General features: G+C 40.9%; 1 protein-coding gene across 17 annotated transcripts in view; it reads right to left on the reverse strand.

Annotated features, from left to right (window-relative positions):
* HDAC4 (histone deacetylase 4) overlaps positions 1-18,892 on the reverse strand; it is a 293,162-nt gene that overhangs the window by 141,763 nt on the left and 132,507 nt on the right. The window contains exon 3 of one of the 17 annotated variants that reach the window (XM_068947763.1): positions 18,369-18,442. The exons of the other annotated variants lie outside the window; for them this stretch is intronic. The gene's annotated coding sequence lies outside the window, so the exon portion shown is untranslated. The remainder of the gene's footprint in view (positions 1-18,368; positions 18,443-18,892) is intronic. 17 annotated transcript variants of the gene reach the window in all.

The raw sequence follows: 18,892 nt of genomic DNA on the forward strand, positions 1-18,892 counted from the left end.
AGGACTGAGTCTGATAAGAATACATATGAAAGAACCTCCTCATGAGGAAAAATTCCAGCCAGCCAAATACAGATGGATGAGCTGGAGGAACACAGCAAAGCTGACGTTGCACACATGCCTAGATCATCCAATGGGGTTCTCTTTAGAGACTGCATAGAGGTGACCTCTATATCACTAAGAATAAGAAATAGCAGATCAGACCTACGAAGCAGGAGAGCTCAAATGCCAGGAGGTAAACAGTGGACATTCATAAGGGAAATGACCTTCAGGAGGCAGGCAGACATCACATCTCCTACTTGCTCTGATGTATCAAGGAAGGACTGATTTTCCCACTATAAACCCTGTCCAAGCACAGTGGTGCCATTCACGTAGATTGAGGGGATCCGGGGGCTGAGTGGGCAAGATGATGTGGTGAGAACCAAAGTGAAGGTTTAGCTTGCAAGTGGAGGTGGTGCCAGCTGGTAAAGAGCCAGGCCGTTCTGAAGAGCTGTGTGATAAAAGCAGTCATTGCTACAGGAGAATGCTGTCAGCTTCCTGAAGACATTCAGGGAAACTAGGAGATCAAAGTCACCTATCTGCTGCTGAGAAGGAATGCTGGTCCGTTGCCAAAACCACACAGAGAACATGCAGCCAACCACTGCTTTCCCGCACCTGATGGATCCTACGAGTTTGAGAGGCAAGAAAAAGAATCATTATCATTACAAGGAGAAAAAGCAGTAGCACAAATGTTGCTGAAGGCAGGTCTAGGCACCACCGAAGAAAACTGCACAGCAATACAGGAGGCAACCCAGCAGTCTCTGCAACAGCAGCTGGTCACTGCATGAGAACAAACGCTTTAAAAAACACTTGAAGATCTAAACAAATTAATTTATTTGGAAACTAAGCAATGGCATGTTAAATCTCCAAGATCAAAAGAAAAGGTAAAACAAGATTCTTAGGAATTACCCATCTCCTGATATATACTATAATTTTATTTAAAAGGCACATTCAGTTTATTTTAAATAGCAAGTGAATGAATGGTTGTAATTAACAGACTGGTCAAATCATTTCTGTCACAGTTCAAGTGACTCCCAGCTGTATGATAAGCCCCAAAACACACAATGCAATCTCCTCAGTCACAATAAAAGTAAAAGCAGCAAAAACAGCAGCTAAATTTCAAACTGTAAGAGGAAAGAGTTCAGCAAGTCTCAAAAAATCCCATTGATTGCTCAAGAGCTGCAGTGTTTTCAGTAGTTTATTAGAAAATAAGATCCTAATCCAACAAGACAAACCTACGTTCAAATAGGCAAGTAGCCCATAGCTTTCTGTAGCTCACTCTCAAGGCTTTTGCTTTCAAGTAACATATACTCTTACATACTTCAGCTGTATTAAGACACAGGATATTATTTTTTATCCATTTAAAATGAACAGGAAGGGCGGGAACAAATTCTGCTATTTTAAGAGACTGCTAAAAACCAAGTAACTCTAGAGAAATTTTGATAACTTCAAAATATTCAGATTCCATGGCAGTTTTGACAGAATCAAAATTTACCTATGAAGATGTTTCTAGTTAATTATATCCAGGACATGTTTCTTTTACTAAAAATGCCATATTTGCACCAAGTGCAATTAGCTGAAGTTTGATACTCAGGAATAGGTTTGCATTTTGAAGCAACATAAAATGGAATTGCCTTATTCACCAGAGTGGTGAGTGAAGACTTGCCACCCTCTTGCTCTGGTTGCCAGGAGCGCAGGTGTGACATAAATATAACCACAAACCTTATCCCGCTGTGAATTACATATCTTCATCTTAGATGCTACTCAACAGGTGGTCTTTAATACTAGGGGTCAATATAAAGGTGAGGCTTTAACTTCTGTACTCAGCTATCCCTCCCTTTGCACTTTCCTACTTTCCCATACACACTGCCAAGTTTTTGAGTGATGGGTGTCACATAGAAGGAGGAGAAAGTCTGAAGAAGGCAATCTGAGGGGAAGCAAGATCTCATTTGAGTATTTGTCTGCATTCATCCACCCTTCTTACAAAACAAAACAAAAGAAAAAAACTCAAAACTCAACGGCCTAGTTTCCCTAACAGTACACATTAAGGTAGGAAAATACTATCTATCCTTCTCTCCCCTTGTCTTCTAACTCTCTCTTACCCACGAAGATGACAGAACCCACTAGAGGTGAAAACACTATTTGCCTGCAGCTGAGAACTGTCCTCAAGTCTCCCTTCTGGGGCAGAGCTGCTGTTGATGGCCATGTCTCAGTTATACTCAGGTATAATAAGCAGTACTGCATAGGGTCCATAGGCATGGAGGCATGCATTTCTTGCCTGCACATCAGTATTCTTGGTTTGCTCATAGATGTTGAGAATGAGGAAGGACTCCCCAGGAATCAAGTGCAAAGTCAGCTATCTGGCCTGAAAAATGTATTTTGGTGTCTATTACTGATCTTCAGAGTCTAAAACACTGAAAACTGCACCACGTGTTTACTAGACTTTCCAGATAGCCTCCTTGCTTTTCTTTGAGAAAGGTGATTTGAATGTCCATCTCTCTTCAAATTAGGGAAAGCACAAAGCACCATAGGGATGAGGCAGGTCCTCAGACTCTGCCTTCAGATACAGCATCTCTTTGAATAGAGCACTACAATAATTGAAAAGTGTGACAAAAATAGGACATTCAGTTCCTCTATCCATTTCAATATTTGCACATAAAAATCTGTTTCAAAGAAGATATCCAAAGCTAAACAAAGAATCACTACACCAAAACCAAATATTTATTTTGATATAATTCTTATTTGATATCAATATATGAACAATTCCTTCTTTATCAAGCAAATCATGTTTTAAAGCATGTTTTATTTTTAAGCCACTTCAAGCACTGTACATTCAAAGGCATCATCCCTCCAGACTATGAATTCATTCTTAATTGATGTTATTCAAGATTTTGTACAATACAAAAGCTGCCCCCAAAAAGCTGCTTCTGAAAAAGCAAACGGCACCTGTGTAAGATGCATGAAACTGTTTAGCTCTGGATTCATTTGCCATTATATTTCTTGCCTTTGTAGCACCATTCTGTATTAAAGCAGCCAGTATTTTTTGTTTGTTTCTGAAGCATATCAAGTTATAAGCAATATTAACTTTTGAGTCAGGAATTTCTTCTCTGGCTTAGAGTAAATATTTTATAAAATTACTCCTGCTTAATGTGTAGTTGTTCCAACGTGCTGAGTCATTTAAAGAAATTCTGAACTTAAGTTATCAAACACAATGCGTGCCCAAAAGATTACAGAATCACAAGTGATCCTTGCAAAGAAAACTAGGCCATTCGAAAAATTCAGAAAACCTAAGAGCATGTGTGAAAAGGGTTTATTTAGCTCTCTTTTTAGATCACCAACATTTGAAAAGCAATCCTTGCTTATAAAGAGCAACTGTAAATCTTACAGTTCCAGCAACTGTTTTCTGAGAGGTGTGTTGAAGAATTTGAACTACTGCAGAAAAAAAGACCACAAAAATGACTGTAATACACTGCAATGAAGGACTCTCAAGGATGTGAGATGGATCAAACTAAAGAGCTACAAAGCAACTGAATTACAACGTGTGAGTACCAACCAGGAAGAAAATGTCAGATGCTCATGGGCTCTAAGGCTGCAGTAAAAGGCCTCTTACTTCCAAGAGCTGAAAGTCTGACAGAAGTTCAAATGGGACAAAACTAGTTGTCAAGATGATGAAAGCCCACAAAACTACCCTGAGAAGTGGTAGATTTTCCCCCTCTCAAAGTCTTCAGGTCACAACTCTACATCCTGCTAGATGATAAGCTTCTGCAAAACAAAGTACTGGCCTATTTCTGGGTAAAATTAAAGCTAAAATACACCAGAAAGTCAGACCACGTGGTCTAATGACACCTTGTGTAATAGACTGCTTGAAGATATTCACAGGGGCAAGAGCAATCCCACAACACTAATTTCACTAATTTCCTAACATGCTGGAGAACAGCACTCAACAGGCCACTCTAATGTACCTTGCAGCACAAAACTTTCACACCCCAGATGACACAAAGGCTACGAAACCCCCTCTCCTCTCCTCAACTAATTAGCAAAAGGGACCACCGAGTGGGAATGCAGAACAGACCTTCAGCAAAACGAAAAAACACCACGCCTAGAATTTACTAAATGTTCTCTGGTTGCTTTCTGGTGCTTCTCCACACTGTCAATAAATAAAACATGACCTCTCATCTCAGAATAGTACTTAGCCACTCTAGAAACACTCCAGAAACAAATGTGATTTTTTTTTTTCACGTTTGTCTGTGTCAGACCACTCATCTTAACTACAAAGGCAAGGTGCAGAACTTAAAGCATGTTAAAACCTGTGCACGGGTTTCCACACTGAAGTAAAGCAGCCTTAAACCACTACAGTTTAATCCTCCCATGATTTAGCGTGCTTCAATTTGCATGCTTCCACCTTACAGCTGATTTGCCTCAAGTTTGCTTAGCTGCAACATAACAGGTTTTAAATGCAGAGCCCTGCTTTGGCAGATATTATGTGACAATTTCAAACCCTTTGTACTGATCCCTGCAGCTGCAAACAAGCTGCAAGATTACCTAAAGACCTTACAGGTTGTGGGGAAAAAAGCACTTGGGAGTCCAGAAGTGACCCCTGAAAATGGGAGAGTAATTAAGCAGAAGAGGCAGTTTCCCTTTTTCCTTGATGACAAATGCTGGTTTGAGGATGCCCCACTGCAAGTGCCACCTTTCTGCTGGGATAACTGGCACTAGATTTTGAGCAGGACGGAGAAATTACCTAGGTTAAGTACCACCTCTCCCTCTCCAGCAATCACAGGGAGAGGTTACTAGCAGCATCAGAGTAATGCAACCTGTGCTGCAAGAGAAGACTAAAAAAGTCACTTGTTTAGCAAGAAGCAGGCTGATAGGAGGTCTTACAGGTACAGAAGGACTATAGAGGAGGCAAAATAAGTAGGCAAAGGGGGAACATATGCAAAAATCGTAGCAAGGACAATGGCACAAGAGTAGGATTTTTTTTTAAATCTTTCCAGTCCTCTATCCTTTTTTCCATACACTAACAATACTTTTCTTTTGTAAATAAGCACCTCTTCATTCACTTCCAATATCTAATTGCAGCTACAGTGACAAATTTTGGGAAATCTTTTAGGCTGATCATTACCAATTCCAAACTGTTTGGACCATGACTATCAACAGGCCAGCTATGCTGTAAGCAGCATGTAGGAAGGAACTTTTAAAGAGAAACAAACTTTCAAACAGAAACACTGTTTGCTGGTCAGAAGAGTAGTCCATTATTTAGAAAGGAAGTTGTTGGGCCTCTATTATTTTCAGAGGAAAATAATCCAAACAGAGCAAAAGTGGTTTTTCCCCCATAAGATGTTGAAGCTTTAAGACTGATACAGGTGGTTTTAAAAGTTTTGCAGTAAGAACAGTATTTACAGATAAGACAGAACTGGATAAATCTGATCAAAGAAAAAGTAGCAGGCAGGAAGAAACATTAGGCTGCAATATCTTACAGCAATTTTATCCTCAGTATGCATTTAGAAGAAACAAAATTCATTTTTTGGCCTTATTCAAACTTTGACTTCCTTGTGTACAAGGAAGTACAATGACTGTAATCATCACTTTGTCAGAAATGTTATCCTGGAATCCTCTGGTTAGCAAGCTTGTTATATATCCTTCAGGTCACTCTTCTACCATCTGCCTTGATTTCTGCTTCAGAAGCATGTTCCTTGTTAAATCCCTAGCGCGTACATGATCGTACCACGCCAAAATCGGTGCAGGTATCATAACCAGAAGCACTTAGGCTTTGCATCATCTCTATGTAAATATTCATGGTTGATGGAAAAAGATACTGTCAACATCTTGCAAAAGGGCTTCCCCATTAAGTGATTTTGGTCCTTCTTGCCCCTCAGCCCAACCTTGCTATATCCCCCTGAAGGTGCAGGGTGTGATGGCCTGAATGGCAGGGCTTAGCACTCGGCACGGTCCATCGCCCTGCTCCATGGGGGACATCTCTGGGGAAATGCCTGCCCACCACCACCTCCGGCAGAATGGTAACTACCCACGTATGATAGCCAAGAATCACAGAATGGTTGAGGTTGCAAGGGACCTCTGGAGATCATCTCGTCCAACCCCCCTGCTCCAGCAGGGTGCTCTAGAGCACACTGCACAGGATCATGTCCAGGCGGGTTTTGAATATCTCCAGGGAAGGAGGCTCCACCACCTCTCTGGGCAACCTCTTCCAGTGCTCTGTCACCCTCACAGTAAGGCATCCCTAAAGAGCCTTAAGAGCGGGAACAGAAGCAAATTGTCACTAGTTTCCATGCTTTGCACACATTCAACCCTCCAAAGGGAATATCCTGCACCGGTGTTCGTGAATAGTGTCCAAACTTCAATAAAGACAGCTTTTAAGCTTAGCACAACGGCATCGTGGAAACACCCTGGGTTACAAGTAAAAATGGAAGCCAATGCTGCTCACCTTTCATTCAAAGTAACTGCAGTTCTGCATGCTGTTGTTTTACAGACATGCCTGCCCTTGACTACACCATCCTCTTCTTCCAGAAAGGCAACTGAAGTAAATCTGGACGAGGTCTATACGATATTTAAGCAACCTTCTAAACTGATATTTTTTTAAAAGGTAAAGCCTCGCACTACAGACACTGCTTATTCCCTTCCAGTTACATTGGTATGCTTCCCCCAAATCCCTAAGCTGAATCTACCTTTACTCGTTTATTTGTATAAATGAGTCACCATTAGGCACTTGCATACGTTTATTGCTTTAAGATAGTTTACTAATCAAGACATGGATATCACAACAAAAATTCTGCGTAGCCCATCCCTAAGAGACTTGTGTGCTGTTACCTGATAGGAAACTAAACCTGTGTCAGGAGTGTTCCTGAACTTCAGGATTTTTCCTCTCCTTGCAAATTCATCCTGGAGGCATGAAGAAGCTTTTCCAACCTTATTGACAATAACAAAAATAAGCCAGTGCTACAACTGTCTGATTGCTTGGAGGGGAAAACCACAATTCTTTAGTAAGGTCCTGGGATTTTATACTAGACTCATGTTTCTTTTGACCATAATCTCACACATGATGCAAGCAACAAACCCACCAACCCATCTGGCATGTGTCAGACTCTGAGTATCTGCTGCTTTTGAAGACAAATGCATTTCAAAATTAGCATACGTGTTAAAAACTGGTTTCTAATAGCTTAAACTACACGAAAAGTTTGGTTAATTTAAACTTCTTCGCTCCTCCAAACTGGTTTACCAAGAAAGTCTAAATCTGTTTACACCTAAAAAAAAAAAGGGAAGATAATGAAAAGTAGTAGTGCTATATTTGGGCATATTCTTAACACATAAACGCCGAGGTTTTGAATTTGCTTTAACAATAACTTATTTTATCTCATTTGTGGGAGGCAAATAGCTTTCTGACCAAAGCTTTTCAATGAGGAATACAGAAAACGCGATAGTCTTGACATTACAGCTCTCCCTGCTCAACAGGGTCAGTGGTAGTAGGTAACGAGTCAGGGAACCTAAAACTGTGACCACATGAAGCATCGCTGAATCCATTAGCTGTAGTTAGAAGCATCCTCAATACTCATAGAGAGCTATATTCACCAAATGATGCATGGCTTGGTCTTTCAGATATAAAAGAAGCACTTGGATATAAAATAGCAGCTAACACTGTTAATTAGAGGGTGTAAAATAACACCATGCATTATACTTGAGCTTCAAAGTAGCTAGCTATTTTTTGTCATATGCAAGATCCTATTTTTGAGATCAACTGGAAAATGGATTTTAAACTCTATACCCACTACTCTATTTTTAACATAGTCTAGGTCTATTTGGGGAAAAAAAAAAAATTTTAAGGGCTGGAATTTTTCTTAATATTATGATGAATGATTTTATACTGCATACAATTCTTATGTTCATTCCTTCATGCATTTCACTCAAAAGTAAATTTGCCTGCATGAGAACTGTGTTCTTCAAGCACCCTATCCTGACCAGCACCAACGATTTTCTTAAGGTATACGCATATAGCCATATCTCTAAATTGAGATATGAGGCTAATTTCGTGGAGGAAAAAAAAGAAAGAAAGAAAGAAAAGGGAAAATATATATTGGTAAGCATGTAAGAAATAGTGCTATTGCTTTGCAGAAGTATATGAGTCTTTACAAGCTTTAAGAATTTTGTATGGTTCAGTGACGTACAGAGACGAGTTGCCAAGTAACTGCATTTTCTGCTTCTTTTTTGGTGTGGCACTGCACCAAGCCTCTTTACGTTTAGCCAACAGCATCAAAACTTCAAATCTCCTCCCTCTGTGCAAAAGAGCACAATTTTTACAAGGATCCAATTTGCTAGCAGAATTTTACCAACAAACTGTTACCCTTGCGTATGAGCAATCCACCTTTTTGACCCTGAAAATATACAGCTGGCATCAGTAAGTGAATGCTTTTCAGGAGGAGATGAAGTCAGCACTTGGAGCATTAAAACTCAGTTCAACTTCCCTCTTTTTATGGAAGACGCAGAAACAGTCATGGCCCTACATACTGCTGGGACAGCTCCCAAACTCAACCTCTTCCACCTTGCAGAGGCCAAAGCTCAGACTGGTACCTCAGTGCCTCCACTTGAAAGAGAGGAAGGGGGTAAAGGCAGCAGCACACAAATATTTCACCACTTGGCTGCTGAGCTACCATGCACAGGAGCAGCTCTGGCTAGGAAGCAGCTCAGGCAGCTGCCCTCAAAGGCCTGGCACTGCTTTCAAAGCAACAAAAACAACCCAAAGCACTGCTGCTACTAACTCTTAAGATAAATAAATAAATAAATAAATAAATAAATAAATAAGGAAAGGATACAAATACAAGGAGCACCAATGAAAACCAGAAACAGGAACCCATCAGGCACCCAACCCATGCAAATTCCATGCATCCTGCAAGGTGCTAATCACAACGCCATGAGAAAGGCTAAGCAGAGGTGTGCCCTCCAAGCCAATATTCACCAGGAAGGCACCAGGAAGACAGAAGAGTGCCCTTGGATTCACAGTACAAAGATCTGACTAGAGAAGTCTTTTCCTAAGATCTAACGAGAATGCTCTTCTGCTGTCAGGGCTCCAAATACAAACCCAACCTGCTTCTGAACACAAATTATATATCCTGTATATCATTATTGTGAACATATAATTATGTATCCTATGCAAAAGGGTAATTTGATTTTTTTTTCATTTTGGGATTCTGCTGAAAGTATTGTTCTCATTTTGATAGTTAAGCGCATCATTATTTCCCTTTTTTTGCACTTAACGATGGGTTCACCACTAACTAACATCAGGAGTGAATAGTCAAAAGCAGGGTAGATGAATCCATATGTTCACAAAACAAGATAAATTTCCATTTTTTGAGAAAATTCCACAAATTCCCTAGCTGTTACACTGAAATGAGAGGAAATTATTCCACATCTCCCATTATGCTTCAAAATGGAAGAATAACTAATTATAGATAACGTAAACTTTTGCCTTCATGTAAAACTATATGATCTTTCTGGGCTGCTTATTCAGGATACTTGATACTTGTGTCAACATAGTCAATGCACCTCCTGCTATTTTTATTCCCATCTCTTACCAGCATCTGTATATTGCCATATTATATATCAAGGTTAATGTAAAGCAATAGTCTAAACTGAAGTTAAACCCTTCTTCTATGCTTTCTGTGCTAGATCTCTACAGTTTTAAGGATTACCTCATTACTCCTTTTTTACTATTTTTTTTTAATAGAAGGAAGTAGGTTGTAAGTAGGTTGTTCTTTTTTTTTTTAATTTGCAGTTCTAATTTATTAGATATAAAAAGCTTAAAGTTGATATATCCTTATGCTTCTCTTACAGGGCAAGCTTTCTGGTGCAACTATAATTCTGTACAACTGAATGTTTCCTACATGAATTCTAAAACATTCATCTAGTGTTGTTAAAAACAGTAACTCTTTTCACAAAGAATATACTTAGCAGAATTTCAAATTAACGTCTGCAATGAAACCAGCAAGGTGCTTGACACTGCCTCCCATCACATCCTCCTAGGTAAACTCAGGAAGTGTGGGCTAGACGAGTGGAGAGTGAGGTGGATAGAGAACTGGCTGGATGGCAGAGCTCAGAGGGCTGTGGTCAGTGGCACAAAGTCTAGTTGGAGGCCTGTAGCTAGCGGTGTCCCCCAGGGGTCAGTCCTGGGTCCAGTCTTGTTCAACTTATTCATCAAGGACCTGGATGAAGGCACAGAGTGCACCCTCAGCAAGCGTGCTGATGATACTAAACTGGGAGGAGTGGCTGACACACCAGCGGACTGTGCTGCCATTCAGAGGGATCTCTATAGGCTGGAGAGATGGTCAGAGAGGAACCTCCTGAAGTTCCAGAAAGGGAAGAGCAGGGTCCTGCACCTAGGGAGGAATAACCCCATGCACCAGTACAGGCTGGGGGTTGACCTGCTGCAAAGCAGCTCTGCAGAGAAGGACCTGGGAGTGCTGGTGGACAACCAGTTAAGCATGAGTCAGCAATGTGTCCTTGTGGCCAAGAAGGCCCATGGGAGCCTGCATTGGGCAGAGTGTTGCCAGCAGGTGGAGGGAGGTGATCCTGCCCCTCTCCTCAGCCCTGGGGAGGCCTCACCTCGAGTACTGTGTCCACTTCTGGGCTCCCCAGTACAAGAGCGACATGGCACTCCTGGGGAGAGTCCAGCAGAGGGCTACAAGGATGATGAGGGGACTGGAGCACCTCTCCTCTGAAGAAAGGCTGAGAGAGCTGGGCCTGTTCAGCCTGGAGAAGAGAAAGCTGAGAGGCAATCTCATCAATGTCTACAAGTGTCTGAAGGGGGAGTGTCAAGAGGATGGGGCCAGACTCTTCTCTGTGGTGCCCAGCGACAGGACAAGAGGCAACGGGCACAAACTGAACCACAGGAAGTTCCATCTGAACAGGAGGGAAAGCTTCTTGACTGAGAGGGTGACAGAGCACTGGAAGAGGTTGCCCAGAGAGGTTCTGGAGTCTCCTTCCCTGGAGATATTCAAAACTTGCCTGGACACGATCCTGGGCAATGTGCTGTAGAGGTCCCTGCTGGAGCAGGGAGGTTGGACGAGATGATCTCCAGAGGTCCCTTCCAACCTCAACCATACTGTGATTCTGTGATTCTGTGAAATACATTTGAGACTGAAGAAGCATTTACCATTTCTGCCCCCAATAAAGATACTGAAGAATTAAATACTGAACAGGATATACAGTCTTATCTAAAGACACATACTGCCCTGTACATTGATAGAAAGTGCTCCCACCAAGAACACACAATATTGTCCCAAGATCCTTATCAGAATGGAGTTCTGGTTGGGTAGTTGGTAGTTTGGTTGAGTAGTATTTCATTTTTGAAGCACTCATGAGAAATACTATTAATTGGGCCATTAAAGCACACAAAAGCAGAAAACAGCACCGTAAAGTTATTTGGGGTGCCTTTTTCTCCTATTAACTGTAATTACATTGTGTAGTTCATAACATGGTTCACCTGTAAAAAGACAAAGCAGCTCAATAAAAGATACATTCACACAGCAGTTTAAAAGTGCCAACACTGGAGACACGCCGATTACCACCATCTTTCATTGATAGCTTTTAAATATATTGTGACAATACAAACGAGTTGCTGCTCACAGACCATTATTCCTAGAACAGATCGGGAGAAGATTCCCTTCACCCATATACAATACATGCCACATTATGTCCTCAAGGCCACAAGAGTGTGGGGGTTTTTTTATTTTTAATAAATAAATTCTCTGTCCAAACAGTTAAAAGGTGCCCAAAACCAGGAGAAGAAAAGACGGTATGATGCTGTTTCCAGCTGAAATGTTGTGATCTGATCCAATATGCTGCATATTAGTATTGTCAATTATTTATTTTATAGGACGCTCTCGCACAGGTTGGGTTGTTGTATGTAAAATGCAACATTCCCTTAGGGCTACTCATAGCAAAAGATTAAAATTGGATCAACAAACTTCCCAGTTCAGAGAGACCTGGTATAACTCTCTGAGATGGTCTATAGTTCCTCATACTCAACTAAATTGAGCAAGCTGAACTTCTGAGAACTGAGTTGAGTTTCTCCAGAGGGAAAAACTGGGTGGTAGTATAAAAGTAGTTAAGTGCACAAGATTAGGAGAAGAGGTGACCTGAGAAATCCAAGTTACCCCCCACCCTACCCAAGAAGAAACTTCCTCCTAAATTCCAGCATATTTATAAAGATTTCACCATCCACCATTCCCGTTATGTGGTACGGCAGGGCAATCTCCTTAATACAACTAACAAAGGTTTTTCTGTTAGTTGAAAATGATTTTAACAGATGCATATCCCCATAAAACTGATTACAAACTATAACCACATCGCGGAGATAAACATCTGTCCAAGAGACCTGATTTTCTTTTACAGTGTGCCCAAGAGTATAGACAACACATCAGAAGAGCTATAAGGAAGGGATAATTTGGGAATTGAATTCTTTTGCAAAAAACTTGTTTTTTCCTCCAAAAGCACCATTAACCATAGTTACATTCTACACTTTTTTTGTTTTTAGGTATGGCTTAAAAGAAAGTTAAAGTACTAAACCGTAAGTTCTCCATTCAACTTCAAATACATAGGCACTGTTACTGATCACATAACGAATAAGTCCTTAAGTACTAATCCCATAATGATTAAGTCTATAAGTAATTAAAAATTTCTAAGATCACACAGGGACACTGGTACACTACTGCCAAAATTAAAATTCCCTATGGAAGTCCTAGCAAAACTCCAGTGACTGAGTGATCATAAGAATTCAAGGTGCACAAGCTATCAGGCAAGTCCTCTTCTGGTTCACACAATGTCTGCAAGAGTGCACTTGAAACAAAAATCTATTAGTAACATGAGTGTGGGTTATTCTTAATTTAAATGCAATTACATCATAGCACCTGAAGAGAAACAAAGCGTTCTAGCTCCAATCATTACTATTCACTTTTCAGATCAGCTGCAGGTGGAAATTGTCCACCTTCTGTATCCCATCACAACAGAGCAGCTGCAAGCTAAAGAATTTTTTTTCACTTATGCAAGACATGTAGCAAGTATCTGGCAATGAGTTTTTTCTACACAATGCTGCCTTCATTTTCCAATGCAGGGCCCTGTAATGCAAGGTTACAGTCACATTTATTCACATTCGATTAAAATTAATACCTCTCTTACCCACTCTACTCTTTCTGTAATATCACCTATAATCAGCTTGGGAGATCTCTCTGTCCCCTCCCACTTCAGTAGCTTGGGCCAATGTGGAAAATTATCTTTATTGTAGGTTATCCGCTTCGGACAAGACAGAGGATTCCTCAGCGTCTCTCGGTTTGTGCTTGAATCGAGATTCTTCTGATCCAACCCAAATTCACCCGTCTTCCTTTCCAGTCCTTCCTTCTGGCTTCTTCACAGCTTTATCTTGCGACCCCACAGTTCCCACAGCCTTACAGTCCTGACCCTGAAAAAAGATAACTACAAATATAGAACAGAGGTCTAGATCTTATTTAGTGCTGCTTCAGAGTATCATATATTCCCTGTTACAGGGATTTACATAAAACATGCAAAAACATGTATTTTTTTGTTCTTGAAAAACACACCTAGCCTTGTTATCGCTCCACTCGTAATCTGCCAGCATAATATGCTTTCCACCAGGGAAAACTGGCTGCTTTCAAGAGCTTATATACTATTAAGGCAGGAAAGGCACAGGAGCGATTCTCCTGGCTTTAAAATTCGAAATGTAAGTCATGAGGTTAACATCATCCCACATACATGCTTCAAAAGGAACAGAAATCTGAACTGCATACACTGTTGAAGTTTCAGCGAGCCGAGCCCCGAGTTTCGCGTTCAACTCTGCACTACCACTCTCCGTTGTCTGCTCAGCTTTTACAATGATACCTCTCACCTAAGCACATAAAGTCTGTCTCAAATATATAGGTATATATTTTAACTAAATTCATATGAGTAGTAGATGGATTTCTGAAGCCGCTTTTTTATTCTTGCCTACCTCAATTAGCCATATTTCAGGATTTTTGGAGGCAGGAAGCGCTTCCAGTGCCAGCTGAATTTTAGTGTAGGTACACAAGCATGCAAGTGTCTAGCCAATATAATCCAGTTAAGAAGGGATGTTTCATGGATACTTTTTGATATCTGCCACTTGTTTAAGCGTGCCTTTTTTTGAATAGTAGCAGGTATCAAATCAAATACTACCAGACCCCAGGGACTAGGTGTGATAGAGCTGAGAACATAACACACTTGAGAGCTGCAGCAACATTACTTGGGAAAGGGAATTAACGGCCACGCTGAGCTCTCAGTTTTTCAAGCATATCTTTACTGCTGCGTTAAGCAAAATCCTTAGTTATCTAGACTGTGCTGGGGCAGATGGGACAGGTCTAATACCATCTTAAGAAACTCCGAATTTAAATAAAAAGCATATCAGCTCCTTGGCCTACTGGCAAAAGAGCAAGAATTAGTCAAAATTTTACTTGTTTCTTCCTCTCCGTTGGTCACGAACACCTTGCCTTCACAGATCTCTTTCTGATGCTGAGGCCTCAAATCACTGCCTTTCACTACCACAAAGCATCTTAAAAAAAAAAAAAAATCTTATCATTACAGCACAATTTTAAAAATGGAAGAACAAAACTCCACCAGCTGGCTTGATAGCTCTACATTTTACACATTACTCCCAATACCTTCTGGGCAAATGCCTCCCATTCTGCATGCCATTTAGGGGTTAAGAGAAGCAATAATTTGTTCACTTTGATACAGGACACAGAAAAGCAAAGCTGTGTTATGTGATTACAATATACTATCTCCTAAAAGGGCATCTCTGCTCTGAACAAGACTAAAGGTCTACCCTTGGCTTCCATGCTCCCCCTTCCCGGAAACCCTGCAATACAAACATGACATTTTAAAGGGTTCTGCTCTCCCCTCGTCCTCTTCACCACCATTAAAAACAAACAAACAAAAAAAAAAAACAACTTGCAAATCAAATGAGGCCCACAATTACATCTGTGTTACCCATTTTGAATTTAAATTTCAGAGGGTGCCTGGTAAAATTCAGTCGTTCTTCTCTGTATTCCTCTAGGAGCGTGGGGAAAGCATTATGATTACTAAAATGAGTTTACACAGACCAACCAGAGCTTTAAAAATCATGACAGTAACACAAAAAATGGAATAAAACTCAGTGCCTTCAATTTCTGTGTCTGTGGCTTAGACAGTTGAGAGAAAATAAGAATACATCATTCATGGCAAGTATTCGACAACAGGCAATGAGTATTAAGGAATGCCCCTTTTTCTTGCAGTTGCACACCAAAATAAAAAATAAAAACTCTATATTACAAATATTTGTCATCAATACAGAGACCAAAGGCACAATGAAACAGTTAGGACTGATTGTTTTTAACTCAAAAAGACTGTGACACTTAGTTTCCACATTTCTCTGAAAAACCTCATCTACAGCAAAGAGTAGCACATATAAGGGATGTCCACTCCACTAACACCCAATGCCCAAGACTAAGCTCTTGAGGATTGAGCAGACAGAGTCTGCACATGAGGTGACCAAGGGATTGCCTAAGCATGCCCAAGAGTTCCCTGGCCCCCAGGAATGTCACACACCCAAGCTCAATGCAGAAGCATCAGGGCTGTGGGCTCAAGGTGAAAACCAACCTCAAGAGAACTTGAGTTTTCTTCAAGGCAACACAGGCAATGAGCACAACACAAAGGCGCACCGAGGCAGGTGGAGCCAGAACAGGGCTCCTGCAGCCAGGTGCACGATTTGAGCCACTTCATCAGGGTCAGCAGTCCTTGGCCGTGGAGCCATGTCTCAGTCCAGGCTCCATTCTCAGCGTCAGTCCAAAGCAGGCTGTCCCTGGGTGCTCCTTAGCACAGGCAGCACTGAGGAATAGGTCTGCAGAAGTCGGTTCACAAAAGGCTGAGACACACTGGGCGCAGAGCTGCTAAGTCACAGTGGACCCTTCTTGCTGTACAGCGCTCCCTGATGTACCCTTCAGTATCTGTGTGATCCAAATGTTCCCTGATCCAGAGCGTCCAAGTCCACTTGGATATTAGGTAGAATCGTCCTGTTCAGCCAGTCCCAATCAACTGATTAGGAGGGAAACCGCTCATGAGAACAACATTTTGGGAACTCCTCCTCTGCAACATGTGCAGAGAGGGTTTGTTTTTTTTTTGATGTGGGAAATGTTTTCTGGAGGGGGGAAAAAAAAAAATCTGTACACTGCTAACCCAATTTCAAACGGGGAGAAAAAGAACAGGAAAAGGCACTGCAAAAAGTAGAACTCTTGGGTTCTGCCAAGAAGGAGGTAAGTTTTTAAGTGCCCTGGAGTCAATGGTACAAGTCAAGGCAACATTTGCTTGGACCATTTTCAGTGTTAACACAGGTCCATGAAGCTCACCATGTGGTTCTTCCAGCTCACATCCTTCCCTTTCCCAACGAGTAGCATCCATATATGGCTAAAGAAGCTTTAGAATTTAAGGAGGTAAAATTGCATTTTGCCATTAACAGGAAGCAAGTCCAGTGTCTGTTTTCTAAGGCTGGCTGCAGTCTCCCCAACACTGAGGGTGGACGCAGTAACACTTCTCCGGTGCTGACGCTCTATCTTTACCTAAGTTACACTGCAGTCTAATTGGGAAAAGCTATAAATAGGACAACTTATCGGAAATCCAACAAGAAATGTTAGTTCCTGCTGCTTGAATCAGGGTACTAGAATAAAATTTAGTTTGCCCCAATGGTATTTAGTTATGATTAATCAGTTATGAAATGCAAAGCTTTAACCTCTTATTAAGTTGCCAAAAAAAAAGGAATGAGCACAATGTTTTGCTCAGGTCTCCAAAGGCCTCCATTTAAATAGCAGCAAGGTTACTGTTACGTCAATTGGCTGGACTTCTCCTGGGCTATCAGGAGAAGCCCAGGAGAAGTCCAGCCAAAATGTTCCAAGTTCAAAGATAGTACAAGAACAAAGAATACAGATAGTATTAAAATAAAAAAAAAACTAATAACATGGACACTCAGGAAACTACGGCCACTTCTCTGAAGTGTTCTTCTGTCTCCGTTATTCCAACTTCTCCCAATATAAACTTCCCAAGGTGCTGACTTAACATTGAGAATATTCTAAATAGATGATCTCGATATTGTTATGGGTTTCATTCTCATTCAAAATTTTTTCACTTCTTGTCATTCTCCCACTTTCATATATTTTCAATATTTTAGAAACCCAGATTGTTTCCTGTAAATTCTTTTTTTCCTTCCATTCAGCTGATTCACTCTCGCAATATGTTATTTGCTCAATAGGAACATAAAATGAATGTGCTTAAAAATGTAACTATAGAACAAATTACTCAATATTTAAGTTTACCTGACTTTATATGGAAGCAAAAGCCTGCAAAAAAGCAAGGAAATACACTTACATTTATTGCACATAAACCTTCATGCTAATATGAAGGCTTAATGCAGAATAACTAATTTTCTTAGGCACAGCACCTGAGCAGACAACCAACAATTCAAGCTTGCCACTTCTAATCAGGATACTGAATTTTCACAGAAAGATAGCAAGGCTAACATCTGCTAATACCTCCTCTCTAGTTGGGGATATCAAGTGATCAGGAGGTCACCTGGATATGAGCAGGACCTGATTTCTACCAAATTAATTGTGATTACCTGTTCTCTACTGCAGGCAGTGTACAGATGACAACTACCACAAATCGCTATGAAGACGGGCAAATAAAACTATTATCCAATTTTAGGGGATGGTAGAGAAGGAAAGTCAGATGATTTGCCAAAGGTCACCGAGTAACCTGGCACCAAATGCACAGCCTCCTCACTCCAGAGTAATGAACCACCAGAATGAATCACAGGTATTTACTGAGTCAGGTGAGAAACTACCATAATCCTTTAAAAAAAAGACTTGGATACCTTTCTAAAGCACATGCCAAAAAAGCCCCGTTCAAGCAAGCATAGCTCTGATGCAGATTACAGGGTAAGTGTCAAGGCTGCCATTATGCAAGGGAGTCTCACTAAATCGCCTGATTTCCAAAGCACTGTTTACAAGAACATGATACCTGGTGGTCCTCCAAGCTTAATCACCTGTGCATTTATTTTCATTGCAAAGTCTGGTGAGAATATAAGTTGGACTGTGGTTTTAAAGTCACCTTTTACTAAAAAATAGTTGAAAATCATTGCAACAGATGATTGCAGAGAACCCTCCAGCATTACAATTTATGGGCTTAAACCTCCAAGCTCACCTTTCCTTGTACAAACCACACTAGCTTCTATATATGTGGTAAAAGAAGATCTAGTATAGAAGACATCTTACCTTCTGTACATCATCTGGAAATCCCTCCGGTCTTCTCCGAAATCACTGGCACGCCTAGCCTAATGGGTCGCAAGCTAGATGGGCGAGAAGAGTTTTCTTCGGCATGTCATTTCCCCTCTCCCAAATAAGAAGCTGTGTCAGATACACACAATCCCATTTCTCTTAATGACGTTCATTTAACTTCATGACCAAAACAGCTGCACCCACGTTAGATCCCTGCTCTGTTCGATTTGTTCCTTCTAATTCTGTCGCAGGATCCCAATGACACATTTGCTACCAAGCCACAACTTGGCTCCGAGAATTGCACAAAAGCATCCGCACCAGGCAGGGTGCTTGTCTATTCATCCTAAAAAAGAGTTAAAATATCTGAGTCCTTCCAGGACAGGATTTGGCTGCAAGCTTTTCTCTACATTTAGGAAAAGACATGGCTTACCAAGAATGACCCTGTGATGAGTTGCAACCATTTTCTCACTGCTCCTTTTGAATAATTGACTGAAAAGCAGCACCAACTCCATCACACTTGC

This window comes from Struthio camelus, chromosome 6 (genome assembly GCF_040807025.1).
Source record: "Struthio camelus isolate bStrCam1 chromosome 6, bStrCam1.hap1, whole genome shotgun sequence".
Classification (NCBI taxonomy): domain Eukaryota; kingdom Metazoa; phylum Chordata; class Aves; order Struthioniformes; family Struthionidae; genus Struthio; species Struthio camelus.